The 25051-nt window shown below is 44.2% G+C and overlaps 1 protein-coding gene across 1 annotated transcript in view; it reads right to left on the minus strand.

Annotated features, from left to right (window-relative positions):
• The window catches only part of GABBR2 (gamma-aminobutyric acid type B receptor subunit 2), a 989086-nt gene that overhangs the window by 442123 nt on the left and 521912 nt on the right, over positions 1 to 25051 (minus strand). The gene's annotated exons all lie outside the window — the stretch shown is intronic.

Raw genomic sequence — 25051 nt, forward strand, 5'->3', positions numbered from 1 at the left:
AGTATTAACCTGATCAGCACTGCTAGACTACATGTGTTAATTCAGAAAATCATTTCATAAACGATTTTTCAATTTTAATTTTTATGAGTTGAGAGGATTTCAGAGTAACATTTTAGCTTACATTCACAAATTATTTATTAAAGCAATTTACTATCTAAGGGCCTCTTCCTGTTCTCAGTGAAGTCCCTGGGAGATTAGCCACTGATTGTAATGGGAGAAGGGTCAATCCAATAATATTTTATTATACATTATCGATATGGCCCAGACAGTGATAAAATATAACAGTCGAGAAAATACAAAACAGCAAAAATGATAAAATAATATCTCACAAGCAGATAGCATGTTTCGTCCCAACAGAATCCCAAGGCATAGCAAATGAAGAGTAGCTTTGTGATCCAAATGGAGTAACAAAGAAAACTGCAAGTGTGCAGAATGTAATTGCCGGATCTGGAATCTATCAGAGGCAAGAGGGCTAACATCTATTCTTTTGAAAAGTTAAACTGTAATTCCTTCTAATGTTCGGGAACTCAGGCTTCTAGTTTCTCTAAAGAATGACTTTTCTAAAATCACAGTGGCTGCTAACTTCATGACCCACATTACACCCAGTGGATTGGTGCTGGAGGGAAACCTTCCACATTCAGATTAAAAAAGCAATGCAGGGATGGGAGAGGCAGGCATTTTTGCACGCTGTCTTCGAAACCTCTGCACTCAACAGTCAGGGGCTCATGTAGGGGACAAAGCTGGAGAAGAAATAGGCTTGTGGGAGGAGTATAGGACCAGGCTAGCCAATATTCTTTCCCAGTCACCTGCAGAACATATCTAGAAAACAAAGTACGAGGCCCAAATGTCCTACTTTTTACACATGTGTCCTCCCAAACCAACAGGTAGCTGCAGCCTGTGGATATTGCTGGAAACATCTTTATTGCACTTGCGAATGGTAACATAGAGAACAGAAATCATAAGGATCTTACAGTGGTGTATATGATTTTCCCCATTTAGCAATATTGAATTCAACAGTAACTATTAACTACAAGTTTAGATGATATAGAATAACGAGGGCCAGTCTTTGTGGCAGGCATGTCACAAATTATCTCTGCATTCTCCCAAAGTGCCACTCGGATCCCTTTCCCCTCCTTACCCAATCTACTGCTCAGCTTTCTGCCCCTGAACAAGCTGCTGCTCTGATTCCTGCTTTCTGTCATATGCTCCTTGCTTGATCTGATGTTCTGCTTTCTGCTCCCTGCTTTTTCAGCTACTGTGCTCTTTGTTCCCTCCCAAATCTGTCATGGACCAGACACACGGAGGGTGCTTGTAACAAGTGCAAAATGCTGTAACTAGGGAGAAGGACTCACCAACATACATATAGGCTAGGGGATGACCTTCTCAGCAACACAGCGGCAGAAAGGGATCTCGGAGTCATAGTCGACTCCAAGATGAATATGAGCCATCAGTGTGACAAAGTATCAGTAAAGCTAACTGCATTTAGTCATGCATTAGCAGGTGCACCATGAACAGATACAGGGAGGTGATACTTCCTCTCTATGCAGCATTGGTCAGGCCACAGTTGGAGTACCATGTCCAGTTCTGGGTGCCACACTTCAGGATGGATATGGATAACCTTGAGAGGGTCCAGAGGAGGGTCACTTGTATGGTTAGGGGCCTGCAGTTAAGGCCCTATGAGGAGAAACTGAGGGACCTGGATCTCTTCAGCCTCCGCAAGAGAAGGCTGAGAGGGGATCTTGTGGCTGTTTACAAATTCATTTGGGGGAAGAGGGGGGCAGCAAGAAATTGGAGATGCTCTGTTTACCAGGGCACCCCATAGAATAACCAGGAACAATGGCCACAAACTGATGGAGAGCAGATTTAGGTTGGACATCAGGAAGAACTTCTTTATGGTAAGGATTGCGAGAATCTGAAATGGGCTTCCAAGGGAGGTAGTGCTCTCCCCTACCTTGGGGGTCTTTAAGAGGAGACTCAGCAATTACCTGGCTAGGATCATATGACCTCAGTGCTCTTTCCTGCCCCGGGCAGGTGGTCGGACTTGATGATCTATTGAGGTCCCTTCCAACCCTAACAACTATGAAACTATGAAACTTGGAGCAGCCATGCAGCCGGTTGGCCACCCTGGTACAGGCAGTTCATATTTTACTAGCTGTGTCAATCCAAAGGCTAGGGACAAAAAGCCTGAGCCTGAATTGATTCAATCTTTTCAGGTTAATCTAACCTGCAAAGCCTGAACCAATTTGGAGGTGGATAGACAATCCCTTTTTTTTCCAGAAATGCAGGCACATGCCTGCAGTGGCCCAGGCTAGAAGCGCTAGAGCTACAGCAGCCCTCCCTTCTATTCCATAGTACTGAGCTGAAGTGGGGTGTGGCTAGGCCCAGGCAAGATGCTCTGATTAGGGAGGGGTGTAACCCTCCCACCCTGCCTGCACTGTCCCAGGCTTTTCCCTTCTCGCTGCTCAAAGCGAAGGAGTGTTGCCAGACCCTGCATCTATTGATGATACTGAGCTTTTCAATCTCCCTCTTCCTGCTTCTTCATAATGTCAGCAAAGCAGGTCATTTCTAACAACTTTCTCTGTCCCATCTTGAAGACCATTAGACTGCAACCAGCAGGCTGCTTGCCAGAACAAAGTTTTATCACCCCATCAAGCCATGCAAAAGAAACCATCTCTCTCATTAGTTTAAGCTGCTCTTATTTGCAGAGTACATTTGCAAGCCACTAGCTGTCTGCCTTTTGTTCCAGTGAAATTGGAGACCCACACAGACACCTCTCAGCATTAGCTAGCATGGGGGCGGGGAGGGGCATGGCCAGATGCTGGGTCCCTGTGCTGGGGTCCCTGCCATGGGACAGGGGTGGGAGGGGGGATCCCTGCTTGAGCAGCCAGGGGAGGGGTGGTGGGGAGGGGCAGGGTGAAGCCTGGCAGCTGCTGCAGTCCCTCAGCCAGCCAGAGCAGTGATAGTGCTCTGGCTGGAAAGGAAAGGGGTGGGCCCAACCCTTTTCTGCTCCAGTAGACAACCCAGCCCAAGGCTGCAAAGCATCTGGGAGACTCTGATTTAACTTAAATCAGGAAGGGGTCTAGGACAGAAATTTCATAAATTGGTTTAACCCAAATCAGTTAAGTCTGATACTACATTCAAGCAGGTTTATCTTAAACCAGTTTCAGCCATTTTGAAATTGGTCTATGTGCACTGAACTTATGTTATGTTACAAGTTTAAACCAGTTTTTGATTACTTGAACTGGTTTACATGTAACTTACATCCCTAGCCATATAGATGTGAGGGAGAAATACACAATGAATAAAAAAAAAGAACTGTTCTGAATGTTGTTTGGTTATTTGTTTAGTTTACATAGGATATGCAGTGTGGCCATAATACAGACTAATTCACTTTTGAGGGCTGGGAATATGCCATATTGGGCTCCTATACACATGCAGGAGGCTGGTCTGACATGCTGAAATTCCAGCATATCAGAGCAGACTCACTGAATCGAGTCTGCTGGAGCGTGGTAATTACCATGCTCCAGCAGACTCCAGCATCACATGTATAAGTGTCTCCATGCTGAAAAATGGGGCAGAGTGCTTTAAAGTTAGTTCAACGAGCTTTAGTTCAAAGCATCCCACCACCATTTTTCAGTGTGGGGACACTGATGTGCATGTCACTCCAGGCACTTTGAATTAGTATGGCTCGTAGAGCTGCACTAATTAAAGCACCTACCTCCCCCCTGCCTCCCTGAGCACATCTATTAACATCCATTACGACTTAATTTTGGGCCTCTGTACTTTTCCATAATACAAAAAATTTTTCTCTTGCTTCCAAAAGAGTGATGCTCCTTCCATGGTCTGGAACTTCCTCTGTACTGTAAATTTGTCTATGGCCAGGTTCCATTAAACAGCATGCCTGCTTCTGAGTCACTGGATTCTCTGGGTGTTCTGTTTGCCAACAAAAACCTCAGTGTTAGTTGGAAAAAGATTGAGGTGCTGCACAGTCTCCTGACTGGATACATTTCCAGCCCAGCTAGTCTTGTCTCAGGTTCCATGTGCTTTGACTATTAAATCTAACAAGGAATTTTCTGCTCACTGAAACAAATGTAGAGATTCCCCCAGGTCTTTGTTGTTTCTGCTCCGTTGGGAATTGATGTATGACATGATCAAAGTATACAAGACAGGATTTGTTTGGTGATATCTTTTACTGGACAAACTATATAGTTGGGAGAACTGTTATACAAGTTTTCAAGGATTTTCTGCCCAAAAGCTTGTCTAATATCTCTCACAACTATAAAGCTGGTCTAATTAAAGATATTACCAAACAAATCTTGCTTCCTGAATATTCCCTGGGCCATTGTGGCTAGAAAAAAACAGCACTGTTACTATCAAAATTTGTTATGCTGGGAACACATTGTGCTAAGTACAGAATCCACCATTGTGATACCTACCATCAAGTACAAATGATTTAGAATGTGTATTATTTTTCTGAAGCTCAACAATGTCCTTGAGCCATGCTTCCCCCCACCTCCATGGACATTGTATGGGTAATTTCTGCTCCATCGATAGAGGTTTGTATCCCTCTTTGGTTGACCGCATTTCTAATCTAAAGTCTGAATGCTACTGGTATTTTACTTTCTGTCCAAGTGATACTTGACCCAGCCACATAACTGCTATTTTTATTTCCTACACACATTTTGCAATCCTATTCCATGTACAGTTTGGACACACAAGCGTAACTAAGGTACCTTACAGTCTTATGTACAGATTGTTCTGGCCAAGCAGGTACACAATACCATATGGGTATAACACAGAGAACTGTAGTGCTGTGTCCAGACATGTAGAGGCATGTGGTCTGTGGCACTGCAAACCTCTTTGTGGCACCACAAACCACACATAGTGAATATTAAAACATGCCCTGCCCTGCAAATCTGCTGGGTGGGGCCACATTTTTAAAAAATGGCACAAAAAGCAATGCAACACCACATACAGAGGCCAGGCTGTCCAATGCAACGCTCTGGCTGCCAGTCAGACCTCTGTGTGGCCCAAACTGTGCTGCTCCAGGCCTCTGGGTAAGACAGCTCAGGGCAGCACTGGTGCTGGCCCCAGCCTCTAGCTCTCCCTGGCTGAAGAGCCAGAAGGAGTTGGGCAAGGGCAGTTTGCAATTTCTTCTGCAATGAAGCATCCTTGCAGGGGTGTGCACTATGGCAATCTGTGCCATGGCAAGCACACATCCCTGCATGTCTGGACACAATCTAGGAGGGCAAATACTAGGGCTGTGCGAAGCTTCAGTCCCTGATTTGATTCAGTGGCCAAATCTCCAAATCCAAATCAAATCAGAGGACCCTTTAATCTCTCTGAATCGAATCAGAACCCTCCAAATTGATTCAGAGAAATTCAGAAAGATTCAGAGATTTGGACATAGACACAGAGATTCAGACAGCTTTAAATGTTTTTTCTACATACCTCTAGGAAGCAGGTGACTCGTGAGTGCTGCAATGCTGGGGCGCATGGAGTGTCCTACAGAAGTGCAGGGGTGGGGGGAGGCTCCCCAGTGTGCTTGGCAGCAGAACTTCCGGGTCCACTGGGGAGCATGCCACCCCCCACGCTCCCCCGTGCCTCCACACCTTGGCAACTGGTGCCTCCTGGGTCAGGGGGGCCACCTGGGGTCCCCCTGTGGCTGATTGCTAATCCAAGGAGGCACAGGGGGCCCTGCAGTGCATGCCCCAGAAGACCTGGAAATGAACTGGAAGTATTTCTGGTCCACTTCTGGGTTTGCTGCTGAGCATGTAGAGGGCCCCCCTACACTCCTGTGGGATGCTTCATGTGCCCCAGCATCCCAGTGATCACGAGCTGCGCTGGTACCCAGGGGTATGTAGAAAAAACATTTAAAGCTGTGTCTATGTCTGAATCTGAAGATTCACCATCAAATCTTCAGATTCAGATTTGGCCACATTGAACCAGGGACAGTAATTTAAATCAGCGTCCTTCATTCGGGCTGAATCCAAATCCAGTAGGGCCTGCTTTGCACATCCCTAGCAAATACCCATACCCATAGCTAGGCAGGGATAGAAGGCCCTCCAACATTTCATCCCAACAGCCTAGTAATTAGGTACTCACCAAGGAAATGGAAAATCCAGACACTAAATCCCCATTTTCCCCTCCACCCCATTTTGCCCAGAGGGGATTTGAATGTGTATCTTTTCTGCTTTGTGCACTAACCGCCAGGCCACAAGTTTGGTACTAACCAGTTCCTTCTCCTGCCCCACTTAGGCATCCAGAGGGGAGAGCTAGCTGGGCCAAGACAAAGAGAAGACGAAAACAAGCCAGACACTATATGGCTCATTGACAGGGAGGCTATCCTGGAAGCCAAAGGGCCCTGAATATCTGTTCCAAGTAAGGCAAAAAACATCCCCACTGCTTTTCATCTGTTCTATGCAGTGAATATTAAATGAAAGGTGCAGTGGATCAGATGGGTAAATGCTATTTGGGCACATAAAGCGAAATACGATTCTACCCTAAGGATTTAGTTATAGTCTCAGTTGCTCCTAGAAAATGAGATATGAGCTACTGCTAAATCAGCTTTCTTCCATATGTGGTTGACTAGGAAAATGTACTTATTTCTTTCAAATATAAACCAATGATTCTCTGTCCGCTCACTTTGGAGCTGAGGAGATCTTCTGCATGTGGCTAACATCCTCTTTTTTAATCCCTAATAATTCATCTTTAAAGAAGAGTTTAGAAAAAATAAAAGAGATAAGAATTGGAAAAGGTAGTCTGAACCAGGCAGCTATGAATAAGCAAGAGAAACAGAAGAATAGTGGAAGAGTTTGAACCTGATTCGGCTTTTTGGAAAGCAGGTTGGTACTGAAGGAGTTAATTTTGTTGGCACACACAAAAAGATCACCTCCTATTGGCTGATCACAGCTGGCCCCAATGTATGTTGTGGTTATTCAGATTCACTTATAGACACATAATTGCCTTTTTTGAAGTAGCAACATAATTATGCTCTAGAATCTGAGCTTTCATTTTTTTATTTCATAGAAAAAAGTCTCTTGTTGTGGGCTACAGAGAAAATCTTCAGAATGTGAAAGGAGTATAAATACATTCAATGACCTTGCCAACAGATAGGTCTACATTAGAAAATTAAGGTTTTTAAAGAAGGATTTACCTGCAACACAGTGACTCAAGTGTGCATTATGTACCAGCATCTGGACTTTAAGTAGAGTAAGAAATTTCCTCATGCAAAGCAAGGTTATTATACATGGCCATTAGGTTAAAAAATGTGGTCCCTTGGCATTTCTAGATTTACCTATTTGTGAGAAAAGTACAGTAATAGGCAATCTGCAAACTAAGTCTAATGTTCTTTTTCCTTCCGATCACATCTGTTAAATTACCTGCTGGTGATAAATTTCAGGGTTAGTCTAGACGTATCAGAACAGATCTCAGTTTTCCCTTTGAAAAGTTTCAATCCCTTTTCCTTTTGAAGTTATATTTTCAAGGCTATCATAATACTTGAAAGTTTGCACTGAATTTTTCTAATGAGCAGAAATTATTCATGATCCTACTTAACAGTTGCTCATGGCTCACTTTGGGGGTCCTTCAAATTTGGGACTCTCCTTGACTGATTAACCTATTAGGAGCCAACCTTTTTGGCAGACATGCCACAAATTAAGCACTGAGCCTTTCCCAAATGTCATTTTGATCCCCTTCTCCTGCATAATCTGCTGATCTGCTTTTTGTTCCCTGCCCTGTGCATCCTGCTTGATCTGCTGCTCTGCTGTCTGCTTCTTGCATTTCCACCGCTGTGTTCTCTGCTCCCTCCCTGATCTGCCATGTGCCACACACAGAGAGAGGCTGCTTGTACCACTTGCAGCATGTATATTGCAGATTGGCCACCCCTGAATTAACCTTTCTGTAGCCTTTCTATACTGTACTACAAAATCTACATGGCTTGTTAGCTGCTTGTAGTTTAACCACTTTGTTAAGCAACCGACAGGAGCTGTGGTTACAAAGAAGGAGTACTAAAGGTAGCATAGTTTGGTGAACTAAGAACTGTTCCTTTTCTGGTCCACCCTTCCTCTGAGTCATCAGGACTAGTATGGCCTTTTAGCAAATTACTCTCTTATTTCACTCCACCTTTTTAAATAGCCCATTTGTGCTGCACGATACATTGTGGGAGATAGGGCAAAGATTACATCCACCCCACCCAACTCATATGGGAAGTAGTAGATCGAGACTATTTGTCCTCCCTCCCCTGGTCTCAGAATGCCTGGACCACAGGTCATGAAGATGCAAGGTAGGGTGTTTACATGTGCCAGATTTTTTCACATTAATTGGCCCCAAGGCACTTTTCATCTTGATTACATCATTCATGAAATGAGGGAAGCTATAACAAAAACTCAGTTTAAAAACTCATAAGAAGCGTATTTTTTGTCCATTCCACCATGGTTCAGACAAACACTTAATCAACTGGTAGTAATGCAAAACTGTAGAGCAACTGGACACACAACCAACTGCTGTTCACTAGTATTAAAGGAAAGTTTATTAACCCACATTAACCAAAATTTTATCAAGAAAGCATTTACCTTGAATATTAGTTAAAATTGTTTTAGAAGTATCCATTAGGATACAACGACTTTTCAAGGGTGAGTAATCATAGAAAGGTTATAGTGATCAAGACGAGTTCAACATCTCCATCCTTAATTTGAAATTTTTCAATGTGCTGTATCAAGTAACAAGCTGTCTTGAATTAAGATCACAGCTGACAAATCTGTTCTTCTGGCAAAATGGAATATTGTGCCATTGTGCCATAAGAATAAAGCTCATCTGGGCTAGACATTGTGCTGTCTTATGGGTTCCCACAAAAAATGAGAAACATCATAAACCTCGCTGGTTTTCACATCCCTCTGTAACCACCTTATATAAGTTCCCTAAAGACCCTCCTATAACAACCTCACCTTCACTATTCAGCTGGATCATTATAATATTTTTTTACTATACAGCTATGTTTGTGATATAAAGATGTATGTTGTAGCTTTCCTTAGCTGCACATGGCAATGTTGCCAAAAAACCCATCAAAACACGCTTAATGAACCATATGTGACCAAATGGAAATGTATAAATGCTCCAGATTAAGATCACATCAATCATTAGAATACTGAAAAGTTCTCTTCCCTCAGAGCCAGTCTTAGATCCTTAGCCATTTCTGGGTGAACTATAAAAACAATAATGAAATTTAGTTATAACTCCCCAGTTTGTAAAATGCTCTCTTTCCATACAAAAAATCCCTTTTAGAAAAAGACCACATCTCATTTTTTAGGTCAACTGAAAAAAATTGAGAGAAAGTGTAAGTGTAATCAAAAAGAGGGGACTAGCAATCCCTGCTGTGTGTTAACTAGCAAGAACCATTCAGCTCAAGTTCTGTGTCCTAATCACATCCATCAGATTCTGTAGTTTCACTGCCCCAGAATACTCTATTTTTCCAAGACGATGTGAAATTCAGCATTTGCATACCTCACCTTGTGCCAGTCATCCCATTCTGTCTTTGTGTGCCTGGATATCTTCCTGATGGTTAAGGCCTGGAGAAGAGTGCAGGGCTCCCATAAGAACAAAGTTAAAACCCATCTTTAGAAATAATCAGAATCAACGGAAGCAACATCAGTAAATGTTTTCAGCGATGAGGAACAGCTCTGTGCAGTGTGCTATTTAGTTGGTGTGCAGCCTGGAGAAGATGGAAGCGAAAACCATTTCATGACAATGGTTTCAATTAGTGTTGCAGAATTTCAGAGGTAGTGCTGCAAAATTTGGTCTCAGCTTCAAGTACTAGGGGCCATGTTGTGTGGTTAATATAGACTGTGCATGGACTTTCAGTTTCTGCAGGTAGAGTCCTTTCAGTCTCAGGAGAAACCATGAATGTAGAGATATTCAGCTCCAGAGTTTGGCTCCATAGCTGCTGTTTATACAGACATTCAGTCTCCTGAGAGATATCTCCCAGGAGCCATTTCACTCAGTTTGTTCCCAAATTATTTATCTCCTGGAGTAGCCACTTTAACTCTGGGAGAGAAATGTTGAACATCTCAGAATCTCCTATGTGAAACACAGGGTGAGAGGGAGGGTGGATTTTGAGCAGGAGCTCCTTAAGGCAGGGTCAATTGGTGCTGACCTATGCCCTTGCTTATGTCACTGTTGCCAGGCAGAAATAAAAGCCTGAGAAGCTCTTTGGGATGCGTGCTTTAGAAACCTCTAGCAGCCCAGGGGCAAGTCTACAAGAGCTTTGCTTTGCTTCTCCACTTGAACTTCTGTACAGGTAAGTTATCCTCTCAAGAAAAAAACAAACCTGGGAGAGTTCTCCTGGATGGTTTAAAGGTGTGTATTGCAGCCACACATAAGCAACCACAGTGCTCTCATGTGATCATTTTTCAAAAGTGCATGCATGGGAGGAATATATGGGGAGGAGTAAGCGCTTTCTAGGCTGTAAAACAACAGTGGTGCAAGGTCAAGTGGCTACAAATTGGTAAATTTAGATTGGAAAGTACAAGATTTCTAGCTCTCAGAGGGGTAAAGTTTTAGAATGGTCTTCTAAGCAAAAGACTGAAGGCAATGGACCTGAATTGCTTTAAGACTGAGTTGGATAAGTTCATGCAAGGGATGGTATGATAAGACAGTGAGTTCTGGCTCACCAGTCAGTGTGGGTGATGTGGAGTCATGCGCTTGTGCTTCCTAGGTTGGGGTATAAAGTAGCTCTTGTCTTGTGGAAGGCGTCTGGAAATCCCATGTCTCAAGGCTTTAGCTGGTTACCAGTTGGGGCCAAGAAGGAATGTTTGGCAAAGAAGGAATGCTGTTGGCTTTTAGAAAGTATATTTGCTTTCCCTCCGAGGCAACTGGAAACAGCTAAGATGGGGGGATTTTGATTGGGGTACACTGATGCTCCTGCCAGGACTTAGAAACGTAGAGGTTTCTGGCTGAAGGGCCTTTCTCTTCCATTTAGACCACTCTAACTGCCAAATTTGGGGCCAGGAGGGAATTGGCAGACTGTAGAGGGTTTTGCCTTCTTTGGAAATATGGCGTGTGTTCCTTTTTTTAGGTTCTTTTCAGCATATATTTATCAATTACTTCCCTGTCGTTGTGATGACAGGGTACTAGCAGCACCCTTGTTGGGTCCCTTCCAGTCCTTTGTTTCTGTGCTCCTATTTTATCTTTTCTCAGCTGTGCTTCTCATCAACTTCCATTACATATAACTAATGCAAAAAACATAAAGACATACGCATCAGAAAGACAAAACTCTTTGGGTAGAGGTGATATCTTTTATTAGACCAGCTAAATAGTTGCAAAAAAATAATTTTCTTTGCAGCTATTTTTTGCAACTATTTAGTTGGTCTAATGAAAGATATCACCTCTACCCAAAGACTTTTGTCTGCCTATGCCCTTAGATCAACACTGCTACAACCAACACCCCTGAACATCAGAAATAAACTCATGGAGGTTTGCATACTTTTGTACAATGTAGATAATCACAACACTAAAGACTATATACTGTCCTCCCCATTGATGTCAATGGCAGATTATTGCATGGCTCAACAGCGAGATCCTCAGTATTTATAAGATTATATCAAGTGAAGGGAACAAACAAAATAGAGGGAAAAAGAAGTCAAAGGTTTAGAAAACAAAAAAGTCAGAACTATCATAAAAAAATATCTGTGCCCTAAAGAGCCTCCACAAACTGTACAGTTTCATTTCTTCATGGACCCAATATAAACACTTACCAACTTTCTTCCATTAACACTCAGAATGGTAGGTAACACATATGTGTAATTTAAAGTCCATATTTGTCATCTTGGTTTTAAAACAATCTAGATGGATTACAATATATAATAGGCAACCTTCTGCTTCAGTTATGCCCATGTAAACAACTTCACTTTAATAAGATTGCATGGATATAAGCAAGAACACAAATTGCACTAGTCTTTCTATTTTAGGGCAAACATCTTCCAAGGCAGTGGGTCTCGGTTATTTAAAATACCAGGGATAGAGAAGGAAACACATCCATTTTACATGAAAGCTTGACTTTTGACAACTCTGTCATCCAATGCTGTGAAACTGAGGGTGTACACTCTGACTCCACCATGGTAGGATGCTGAGAGAAAACAGTCACATTTTGAATTATTACATTTTTGGCTTCTCAATTTTGGCTCCGTGAGTACTTTAGCAGCATATGCCTTTGATTCATTCCTTCAATTATTCAAGTCCAAATTCTGGCCAGGTACAGATATTACACTTTTATTGGTATAAGTGATCAAACAACCAATCTATACTTGTAACAGAAGAGAAATGTGGCACAAGACTGGTTTAAAAATGACAGAACCTAGTCTAAGATTTGCACGTCCCCCTCTCGCCTCCCCACCTACCAAAGGGCAAACGCGTGTTCTGTTCACTGCTGATCTAACCTACACCACTTACAGAAAACCCCATAACTTAGATTAATTCCATCTCAGGCTTTTTGAATGTCAGTACCTAGCCTCAGGGTCTAGTTCCTAGACTCTAGAATAAAAACTGTTTGTTCCAGTCCAGTGGCTTGTCAATGGAGCTAATCTTCATGCTTTCTGCTGTTGCCAATTCTACTGCATGTAATTCATTTAGCTGTGGCTTACCTCAGTAACACCTTTTTTTCACTATTTATGATCCATTCAGAGAAGGAAAGGTAGTAGGCCTTTAAAATTCATTCTATAATGCCATTGCTTTTCTAATATAAGATCCAGCATTGGCACCATGCTATTCTATTGATCATTTTGGCCAAAAAGTACATGTCAAAGAGGCTGTAATGACAGTAAACCTTTGTCAGTAAAACATTACATAGGACTAGTCTATGGACTCCTGGAGCTGTCTATAATGGGGTATCTCTGCACTTTTCCAACTGAAGTGTGTACCTTATATAGATCATTGAATTCCATAGTTAAATATTAAATAGTTCTCAATTTGGACTATGAAATAAGAATTGAAAATAGCCAAAGGATGAGTGACTGGGCAGAGATGATTCTGGGGAAAGCAGGGGTCTAAAATTTACATTTGCCTTCAAAACCCATTCAGTCAAAGTATCTTGGAGCTGGAAGAGGAAAAACTATGGATAACAAGGGTTCCCTGGCCTGGACAAGAAAGTCAATTGCTTTTTCAGCTGTATGAGGTCGAAACAAATATTTTTAACTGCAACTGTAATGAAGCAATGGAACAGTTTCCGAGGTGATGTAGTAATTTAAAATTGTTATTTTAAATCCAGACTGTGACTGTGTGGCCTACTGGATAAGGCATCTGACTTCAAGTCAGAAGATTGAGGGTTCAACTCCTTTCATGGTCAGATTGTTTTATCCCACGATGTCCTCATGAGAAAATTGTAGGATTGTGGGATTAACTCTGAGACAGTCAGGTGGATGAGAAAGTGGCTGCAGGATAGCAGCCAGAGAGTCATAGTGAATGGATTTGTGTCATCCTGGCTGGAAGTGGGCAGCAGTGTCCTGCAGGGGTCAGTACTTGGTCCATTACTTTTCAACATCTGTATTAACGATTTGGATGTGGGGGTAAAGACCTCACTGCCCAAGTTCACAGATGACACCAAGTTATGGGGAAGCATGGTCACGCTTGAAGACAGGTGACAGATACAGGCGGACCTAGGCAGGCTAGCAAGTTGGGCGGATTGGAATCTGAATAAGTTCAACACTGAGAAACGTAAAGTGCTCCACCTCGGAACAAGCAACCCTCAATCTACCTACAGGATTGGTGGCACCCAACTTATTAGCACCATGAATGAAAGGGACCTGGGGGTAAAAACAGACCATAGTATGAATAAGAGCCAGGAGTATGATACTGTAGCCAGTAGGGAAAATAATACTTTGGCATGCATCAATCGATGGATCTCCAGCAAAACCAAAGAGATGATTCTTCCACTCTACTCGGCACTGGTGAGACCTCAGCTGGAGTACTGCATCCAGTTCTGGGCACCGCACTTCAACAAGGACATGGACAAGCTTGAGAGAGTCCAAAGAAGAGCCACCCTTATGGTCAGAGTCTTACACAGCAAGCCACAGGAGAAAAGGCTGAGGGATCTAGGACTCTTCAGCCTGAAGAAAAGAAGGCTGAGAAGGGACCTGGTAGCAGCTTACTGCTACACTAGGGGAGTACATCAAGGGCAACTGTTCACCAGGGCATCCCAGGGGAAAACTAGGAGTAATGGCCACAAACTCCTGGAAGATCGATTTAGGCTCAACATTAGGAAAAACTTCTTCATGGTCAGGGTGTCCAGACTGTGGAATAAACTCCCTCCAGAGGTGGTGTAATCACCTACCCTGGAAACCTTCAAGACGAGACCAGACAGTCACCTTGCTGGGGGTCACCTGACCCCCAGTTATCTTTTCCTGCTTGGTGCAGGGGGCCAGACATGAAGATCTTCCAAAGTCCCTTCCGGCTTTACAATCTATGAATCTATGAATTGGATATTTTTCTAAAAGATAAACTTCAGCAGAACCAGACACTATTAGGGTTGATGCAGAAATTCCTGTGTAAAATGCTGTGGCACGTGTAAGGCAGAAAATGAGACAAGAATAGCAAAACGGTCCCTTCTGACCTTAAAATGTATTAATCAAATAAGGGAAAATTTTGTATTCAAACCCAGATTGTTTCATTCAAGGAGTTGTAATAAGATTAAAGCATTATTTTAATCTTTATAAATTAACTGAAAACCATTTATAATATTTAAAATGCAGAGCTCCACTATTTTTCTTTACTTAGCATGTAAATTGTTAATATTGCCTCCTGTGGGGTGAGATGGGCATATACAGTAGATCTTGTCAACTAATTATGGGGGCACTTTCTACTCCTGTTAATGTTGCTACATTTTCAAGGTTTTCTTTCTTTCCCCCTTCTAACTGGGATATGAACAGTACACCACACACTTCAGTTTAATATTGGACACATCTGTGTCCATGCAATTCCCTCTTTCACTGTTTTATGTAGTGTAAATTGGATTATCAGCCTTGTTTGCTCAGTTTTCCTCTCTACCACTCTTGATCCACTGTGTCCATCTCAGAGCTGTTCTTTTCTCAAAGGAAAGCTGTTATATGCTTGCTTTAATAAGCCCTGTATTTTGTCATATACACCTGACAAGTTAGTATTTTTCCACTAAAGCTGTTTACAAGTGAACATCTTTATACTTCTGTAAAGTATCTCAAAATGTTGGTGTAATTTTATGTTTCCTTACTGAATCCCTAACGTTTCTCAGCAGTGAACTTCTTACTGTGGAAAGACTGAAATTGAAATGTTTCAGCTTTAGGAGTTTCCCTACAGACCATTTCCTCTGGCTTAAAAAATTCTCTGAAGCAACAGTCACTACCCCAGAATCACATTAATAAATACTTGAGGATGATGAAAAAATATATTCACATAATGCACCTGCAACTGGACTTCAGTCTTTGCCTTTTACAACGTAGCTTTTAATCATCACTTTGCTGAATGACATTTTTTAATACACACACAGGGCGTGTCCAAACGTGTGGATATTTGAGTGGTGCACCTTGCACTGCAGCTACCTGTCCCTGGGGAACGCCTGTGCCACGTGCACTTTGGAGTGTGGCAAGTTACCCCAGGGATGGTACAGAAAGCTGGGGCCAGCACTGTGCTGGCCCCAGCAGCCTTACCTGGAGCCCTGGGGGCCTCCTGGGGCTGCAGCCACAGTGATTCTGACAGGTGGAGACTGGCGGGCAGCCATGATGCGGTTCCAAGTGGCCCAGCTCTGCTTTTCAGCAGCACATGCTGCCCAAATGTGCACTGCTCCAGTTTTGTTCCAGGGGTCAAATAAACCCACAGAAAAAACCCGAGAGCAGCGCACGCCCTTGCAGCGTGGAGAACACTGGATTGTGCAGTATGTAGTGCTGCAAATACGTTTGCGGTGCCACATACCGCATGGCCACACTCGTCTGGACACACCCATAGAGGGCTGAATTCAATTCTAAGGAAGAGCTGTGTGAGTAGAATAGCAGTGGGTCAGGAAGTGAGAATCGGTGAGGCAGAGGCTTCTCAGTATTTACTTTGCTCAATGGAGATCATCTATATGAGTGCAAGGTATAGGACTCAGCACTACAGAGAACTGTCTGGCACCACAACTGCTTTCTGCTTGAAGTTAAAGCTATTAAGTGGAAGACAAACATCTATGAGCTGCTCTACTCCTAGAAGGGAGGGGGAACACATTCCAGCTACTTCAGTAGGTGAGTGCAATGGTTAGTTTCATGGCATGTTACAGCTGTGTGAGACCTTTGCCCATCTGCCACTTACCCATGGTTCTCACAATCCTCACAGCATCCATCCTCATCCTCCCACTGGCTCCATTTTCCTTCCCCCCCCCATCTTTAATACTCTTAAATCCTCTAGAGTATCTAACTGTTTGAGTTCCTCTCCCTCTCCAGGGCTAGGGACAGACATTACCCATAAACCACCTTAAGCCATCAGAAACTGGTTTCAACCTGTAACAGGACAGACATTCAGTGCACATAAACCAGTTTGAAAATGGCTGAAAATGGTTTGAGATAAATCTGACTGAATGTAGTATCAGACTTAACTGATTTGGGTCAAATTGGCTTTGTTTTCTGATGGGATGCTAAATGCTGATAACAGAGCTGATAAATGCTGTGCTGGGGGACCGCCCTAATCAGAGCATCCTGCTGGGTCTGACACCCCCTTAACTGAGCACTATGGAAGGAAGGGAGGGCTGCATTTTCTCAGTCCAGAGGGGAAGTCTGTACAGTTACAAACTTATTCAGCCTAGGCAGATTAGACTAACCTGCAAAGATTGAATCAATTCAGGTTCAGGCTTTCTGAATGTCTATCCCTAGCCCAGTTCTATCCATTCCTCTATCAGGACAAAGTTTGCCTCTGCTTCTGCCCCTTTAATGTCTGGTAACATTTGCCCTAGCCCTGATCTTTTCTCCACTCCCATCCTTTTCACATCCCTCACCCACTTCTACCAATGCTCCCAACCCTGCCTACCATTGCTAACCCTAAGCCCATCTGTCTTCTACTTCCTTCCTCCCTTGCCTACGCTTGCTGTCACTTGCTTCTTCTCTAAAATGTCGCTCCTTCCAACCTGTGCCTCACACAGACCTGGAACCTCTCACATGATGCTGCCTCTGCAGCTGTTCTCCCTTAAAGAGGTATCTCCTTTTTCCATGTGCCATGCACTGAATCGAACTGTGGAAAGGATACTGATCTATTTCAACATCCTCCATCAGACCCCTCTCATATCATGCCCTGTCACTTGGCCTTTCCATGACTTCCTGTCTAGCACCCTTGACAGGTTCTTGTCTGTTCTCAGCCTTTGCCTCTTTTCTGCTCATGTGGCTGTTGATCCTATCCATGTTTCACTCTTTTCCACCTTTGACGCTCTTGCCCCTCTCTTTCACTGCAACAGCCACTTTGCTGGCTCCTGAAATTTGGCTCACCCATACGTATGCTTCTATTCTTGTGCACGACAGCATATTTAATGTTTCTTTCTTCTTGCTTTAGCCTGTCCTAGCTTGGAAAAATACTCTTAACTCTACTCACATCTCTGCTGCCCCATCTCCCTTCTTGCTTTCATCTCTAAGTTCACTGAAAGGACTGTTTACAATCACTACCTGGAGTTTCTCTTCTCCAATCCAATCTGAGACTCCTTGCAATCCACCTTCCTCTCCTCCCACACCCCACTGAAACAGCTCTTTCCAAAGAGCACTTTGACCCTGAAAATATATTCTTGCAATGGTAATACTTTGAGACAAGGAAAGGATGCAAATTGATTTTCATTCCTACGGAGAGTTTGCAGGAACAGCAAAGAAAGGGAAAAAGCTCTACATCCTTTTACTTTTGCAAGGAGCATATTTACCATATTTACCCAAATCCAAGATGACTTCAAAGTTGAGATCACCCCCTATAATTAAATTCTATAAATAGAAAATTATAAATTTGTTATACTTTTCAATTTACAGAATCTAATTATTAGAGAGTTATCTAAAATGTGTCCCCAACTGCACTGGGTAGGGGAGGGAGTCCCTCCCGGCCCCACACACGCACACACTTTTCCCTGGCCATTTGGCCCCTTTGCCTGCACCCTTGCTGCCTGGCCTCAGATCTCCAACCCATGCTGCTCTCCCTGATCTCCACTGCATGCTGCTTCCCTACACCTGCTACTGCCTGATCCGTTATATACACACTGCTGCCCCATCCCCCATTCAGTCAGTAGCACACACTGCTGCTCCATTCTCCCGGTGTGGTGGCTGCTGCTGCCTCATTTGCCCAGACACATGCTGCTGCTGCTCCATCCCCCAGCAAGCTGCTGCTGTCCCATTCCCGCAGCATGTGCTGCTGACTTATTCTCTCAGTGTGCATTACTGTCCCATTCCCTGCCTAATCCCAGACCCTAGCCCCTGGCTTTTGGCCTGCATTCACTGCATTGCTGCTGACTCCAGGCAGCAGCAACATCCATAGCAGCTCCATCTCGAGCCCTAGGTTTAAGTTGGGGTCAGGGCTGCAAGCAGAGCAGGTGTGTTGACACTCAAATTCAAGATGAGGCTTGTTTTTCCCTCATGTTCAATGAGGGAAATACCCTCCTCTTGGATTCAAGTAAATACAGTATTATGGAAATTGATGACCAGCACTGAAGCCCATGGTGCCTTCTGTATACAGCAGGGGTGGGCAAAATATAGCCTGTTGGCCAGATCCAGCCCACCAAAAGATTTGGTCCAGCCCATGGATGAACTGGTATCAATTGTATCTGGCCCGAAGGCAGAGGGCAGCTCCAGCTGCTGCATGCTCCAACTAGAGCTCTGGAGGCTCATGGAAGGAGGGGAGAAAGGGAGAGGGAGAGAGACAGAAAGAAGAGAGAAGAGACAGAGAGAGAAGAGGAGCAGGAGGAAACAAAGAGAAAGAGAAAAGAGAAGAGAAGAGAGTAGGAGATGGATATGGCCCTTGACAGATCCCCAAAACTCATTAAATGTCCCTCCAACTGAAATAACTGCCCACCCCTGGTACAGAGTCGCTTTCAGAGAAGAGCAGAACTGCACTTCAGGACTCCAGAGTTAAATCAGAGAAAGCATTTCATTCAGCTCAACTCAACACTGTAAGTGGGAGAAAACTCATTTAAACTATTTAAGCAAGAGATGAACTCTCCCCTGGCAGAGTATTGAGTGACAACATAATCAACCACTGACAGAAAATATGCAAGCATTTCATTCCCATGACTGTCCTTGATGGATCATTGCTTGATAACAAAATTATGCCCTCAGGAATCATCTTCTCAAAGCTAGGTGACCATAAACTGCATAATGCCAACAGCATCCTGAGACTATTTCATGCATCTTACCTTTAATACTGAATCTGGAGGGAAGCAGCAGCAGATTTTCTATAACATGCAAAATTCAGTATTTTTAATAAAATAATTTAATTCCAAAGCAAAATAAATATCTGAAATGCAGAAATTTCCTGACAAATTGAAATGGTGAAAAATGCAAAGGCCAATACAAATATTTTGTTTAAATAATATTAATATTGTTGTTTAGACTTTTATATTATTACATTGACCTATTATCCAGACGTGTTTTCCTGAAACATTTCAGTTTTGATGAAACTGCATTTTGATGGAAAAACTTTCAAGGAGATCTAGTACTGATTATTTGTCTCAGTACAATAAATATTCATGCACTACAACAAATTGCAATTTCTGTAGTACTTAGACTAATACATAACCCTCAGGGGACTTTTAGAGGGCACAGTTGTACTTTTTTTTTTCTTTTCTAAACCATGGACCTCATTCACTAGAAGGCTGTTCATTTAATCCACACAAAATACAACTCAATCAGTTGAGAAAGCCTTCTGTAAAGCACTTGTAATCCTTCTCTGATTACCATGCTAACCGAGTTATACTGTGGAACTTTTTAATGGTATTTTCACTATGTGCTAGGATGCAACTGGTAATTTTTTTTTACTCCCACTAGAAATAGATCTTATTTCTGCAGAATTTTTTTTCAGCTGCAAAAACAATGCAACTCCCATAGGTGTGCTATTGGTGGCATGTTCTAAATTGGTCATTCTCAAACTTTTTGCTGTTTGGGAAGGGCACACTCCCTCTGCAGGCCTGATCCTGCTAGTGAACCCAATCTGGTGGCCAGGACATGAGCAACGGGGCCCTAGCCAGCTGCATGGAAAGGGGCTTAGGGATGGGGAGGGGTTCCGGAGGGTGGGGGCCAACCTGGCTCTGATCCAACTGCACGGGGAAAGGGGACTTGGCTTGGCAGGGGAGAGGGGGCACAGCCTGGCCCCACAGAAAGAAGGGCTATGGCTTGGCCCCAAACTGGCCTGGTGGAGTGAAAGGACCACAAGGGTAGAAGGGGGCATCACAAGGGTAGAAGGGGGCAAGGCCCGATCCCAACTAAGCCAAGCAAGGACAGGGGGCTTGGTCTGGTCTTGATCTGGCCATCTGAGGGGAGGACTGTGAAACAGCTCTGACCTGCCACACCAGGCTTGGGATTTTGGCAGTGGTGATGTGTGGCAATATTAACTGCCATTGCTCCCCAACCACCGAATTTCCTGACTTGTGGGGAGCCCCATAGGCCAGATTCCAAGGTTCTGTGGGCCACATTTGGCCTGGGGGCTGGAAGTTGAGCACCCCATTTCTAAACCATCAAGCAATTTCCTTAGTCTTGTATTTTGTTTTCAATCACGTTGCTATTCTGGCCACCTTAAATTATTCCAAAAGAATTAGACCCCGATAGAGTCACCCATAGAGAAATTCCCTTAACTGTTTGGCTCATTAGCATATTATTACCTGTGCTTTGCAAAATGAGAAATCTTGCTCAGTTCAGAATCAATCTTGTATCATTGCACAGAGTGAAAAATTGCTTCGCCATTCAATTTGACCAGCTATTTATATAAAACAGGAAAGAAATAGAGCCTCCTTTTGGACAGGTGTTCAGGATCAACTTCTTAAGCACTGGATAAACTACTGCATTTCTCAAGGAAATTGGCAAGAATGGGTGCATCTACATGAGCTGGTTAACTGTGCATTAGCATAGTTTACTGTGAAGTAAGCATTGTCAAGGTCAAGCTTATTGCAAACATAGCATAGCTTACTGTCAAGTAAGCATTACCTGCAAATGAAAGTAGCAAATTTACTTGAGATTAATAACAGCACAGTAGTGCTCATGTAGACGCCTAACTGGGAGCAAAATATGCTGTCAGGTAGCTGTCCACCAGGGAGTGGGAGATAGATCCCTATCCCCAGGAGCTGCCTGCTGCTAGGGTGGGCTCTGTCACTGGAGTTTGGGTGAGAACTACGTCCCACTGCCCCAGCAGCAGGAAGGTGCCAAGTCCCCTACGCCGAGATCATGACTGGGGAGTGGGGGCTGGGAGCTCCTTATCTTTCAGCCCCTGCTCCGCCATCATGACCAGGAAGCAAGGAGCTGGAAGACCCTTATCTCCCAGCACCAGCTCCATGACCATGGGGCCGGTGCTGGGAGATCATGGCTGCTAGCTGCCCCACCAGCTTTTCGAGGCAGAGGACTGAGGCCTGCCCCTCCCCTGCAGCTTTTTCCACTGTCTTCTCCAGCAGCAGACAGCCCCCAGCAGGACCAGGATTCAGCTGTCTCCTGGCCCAGTGCTTCCTGCCAGCCCCTGGGCTAGTACCCAGGGGGAGCCTAGATTTCCCTCAGTGGCAGGAGGGGTCCATTGCAGGGCTGCAGGACACTTGGTGTAAAGAGCAGCAAATCCACTTCCTAATCCCTGCATGTGTACACACCTTCCCAAAAGCACTTACTCCAGAGTAGCTTACACCAAAGTAAACTTAGGCTGGATCAAATGCATGTATAGACATGTCCAGTGTTACTCCGTAAAAGCCACTGCCAGGTTTGGTAGTGGTAAGAATAGATATTCTCCACTGGCTTTCAGCAGCCAGAACACAAAATAGGCTGTTTCCTAGGTTGTGACTTACAATATTTTTCAGGATCTCTTGATAGGAAGGCCAACCATACCTTGTCATGCATCCACAGATGCATCTCAAGCAGGTCCAAGGAGGTGATCCTCCCCCTCTATGGGGCACTGGTCAGGCTGCAGCTGGAGTACTGCGTCCAGTTCTGGGCGCCGCACTTCAAGAGGGATGTGGACAACATGGAGAGAGTCCAGAGGAGGGCCACTCACATGATCAGGGGTCAGCAGGGCAGGCCCTACGAGGAGAGGCTACGGGACCTGAACCTGTTCAGCCTCCAGAAGAGAAGGTTGAGGGGGGATCTAGTGGCCTGTTACAAACTAGTCGGGGGGATCAGCAAGCATTGGGGTAGTCCCTGTTCCCCAGAGCACTACCAGGAGTGACCAGGAATAATGGTCACAAGCTGGCAGAGGGTAGATTTAGGCTAGATAGCAGGAGGCGCTACTTCAGGGTCAGGTTGGCTAGGAGCTGGAACCAACTTCCAAGCAAAGTGGTGCTGATTCCTATCCTGGGGGTCTTTAAGAGGAGGTTAGATGAACAACTTGCTGGGGTCGTTTGACCCCAGTACTCTTTCCTACCATGGCAGGGGGCCGGACTAGATGATCTACTCAGGTCCCTTCCGACCTTAGAAACTATGAAACTATGACACTAGCAAGTACAGTGAGGCCGAAGTGAGTATGTCTTTGTAAGATACCCTAGAGGAGAACTTCTTTGGGACCCACAGCCTTACACAGTCTCCTGGAGTAACTCTTGAAGCCAGACAAAACATAACTTCTTAGAGACAGTGGGTACATCTACATGAGATGTTTAACTTCACATGCACCTGCTTACTATGCAGTAAACCTCACTAATCACAAGTAAATTTGTTACCTGCAAATAAAAGTAGCCAATTTATCCTAGATTAGTAACGGCACAGTAGTGCTCATGTAGACCCCTGACTGGAAGCAAATCTGCATCTCTCCATATTGCTCCCTGCCCCTGAGAGTTGCCTGCTGCTGGGACAGACCCTGCCACAAGAGCCCAGGTGGGGACTATGTCCCCCTGCCCTGGCATCAAGGAGCTCCAACCCCTGCTCTGAGATTGCAATCAGGGAGTAGGAGGGCTGGGAGATCCTTAACTCTCAGTGCCAGCTCCCTGATCACAATGGTGGAGTGGGGGCTGGGAGATAAAGGTCTCCCAGCCCCTGCTCTCTGATCACCATCTCAGAGCAGGGGGCTTGGAGCAGGGGGACATTGTCCCCACCCCAGAAGGAGGCAGCTTCTGGAGGCAGGGTGTAATGTCCCAGCCCTGGCCAGAAAACAGCTGTCTCCTGCCCCATTCTCCCTGCCAGCCTCTGGGCTAGCATCCAGGGGGAACCTAGAGCTCCTCCCAGTGATGGCAGTAGCCCACTCCAGGGCCCTAGGAAGTGGGATCTGCTCCCACTTCCCTGTAGTAGTTTACTCACAAGTAAACTGTCTCTCATCAAATGCATGTGTAGATGTGCCCAGTGAGCCCTTGGCTCCTTGGACTCTGAGACCTGGCCACGGTATCCCTGATCACTCTGGTTGTCTGTGGGAGTCTTTAGGTGCTGAGACATAAATCCAACTGTGCTTTGCAAATTGGTCCATTGTGCTCTTGACTGACTGTTCTCACAGGTCTGCCTCCAAACACAGTTAACTGTTCTTTCCCCATGTACAAACTAGTTGGGGAACCTAAGGCATGCAACATTATTGTAACATGAGCACACTTAACACTGAACTATTAAAAACCACAGCAGTCTTTTACCATCATGGATATACTAGCAGTGTGGACTGATGTCTGGGCGCTGAAGTCTAAGCTGACTAGTGAATTTACAATGCCAAAAAGTTCTGCTGGCCATGATTTTGGCAGAAAAGTAGGAGAGTCTTCTAATGCAGTGACAGGTAAGTGACCATAGAATTGAACTGTTGGCAGACTATTTCAGATTTTTTTATCTCCTGCCATTCTGACTTTCTGCTTGTATGCTTCATTTTATATATTTCATTGCAGGTTTTCAAACGTGTTATTACGTAATAATTTTATTATTTCCTGGTTGTGTTTCTCCATTTATAGGAATTGGGAAAGTTAGGACTTGTGTATGCTGTCTCTGCAATGAAACCAGAAGCCCTGCCTAGAAGAAGGCCCATCCACTCACTCCCACTCAGTGCCCACAAAAACCAATCAGTTAAGCAGTATAGCTGCCTTAGAGCAGCCTATGCGAAGAAGCACACCTAAGACAGAGCCTGAGAGCAGCTCCAGGCAGATGCTCAGGACTGTGTTAAACCAGCAGTACTTTCTAATTCCTGGTGATTGCTGGGCAGAAGCCAATGGGCAGGAGCATGCTTCCTGAAGGTGCTCCAGGGTTCACCATGGAGGCAGTGTGGACATACCTCTAGAAACCTTCTTGTTCATCAGGTTCTTCTGGGATTTCTTATTAAAGGAGGAGAGGGACAGGGATATATCCAACAGTCAAGAAGCCCACTCTACATTGTTTATAGAATTTGCTTTTCGTTTATTATAGCTGATCTTGTAATACTGCATTCAGTATTGTAAAATAGTTGTTAGGCCAAATGAAAGATGCTAGGCCAAACAGATAGCCTAACATCAGTGCTCTTATAATGCCCACAAAAGTGTGAGAGAGAGAAAGAGAAAGGAAAACGTGAGGTAAACCAGGTCACTATTTTACTTCAGAATCCACTCTGACAGCTGAGAGCCCAGTCCTCTGAGGTCATCCATAGAGGGTAAAAGAAAAGGATAGAAAAGGAATTGGAAGAGCAAAATATCTAACTGAGAAATATAGGGAAAGTGTGCTGAAGCACTTCCAGGAGGATTTAAGGGGCATCTCCAATATCTATACACAGATAAGAATTCTGTAAGGTCAAATTGAAACTAATGGTATACAATCATTCAATTTTCTTTGATGTCCAAGGGGGGTTAATTCTGTCAAAACTGTTGTTACTATTGCCGGGGGGGGGGGGGCAGGGGGAAGCTCTTTGTCTAACATCTGCATACAAAGTAATCACATTAAAATATCATCTATCTTTGAACTTCTGCTAAAAGCAGCATGTACTCAGTAAT

Source organism: Crocodylus siamensis, chromosome 3 (genome assembly GCF_052110815.1).
Source record: "Crocodylus siamensis isolate JL-2025a chromosome 3, ASM5211081v1, whole genome shotgun sequence".
In the NCBI taxonomy this organism is placed as follows: domain Eukaryota; kingdom Metazoa; phylum Chordata; order Crocodylia; family Crocodylidae; genus Crocodylus; species Crocodylus siamensis.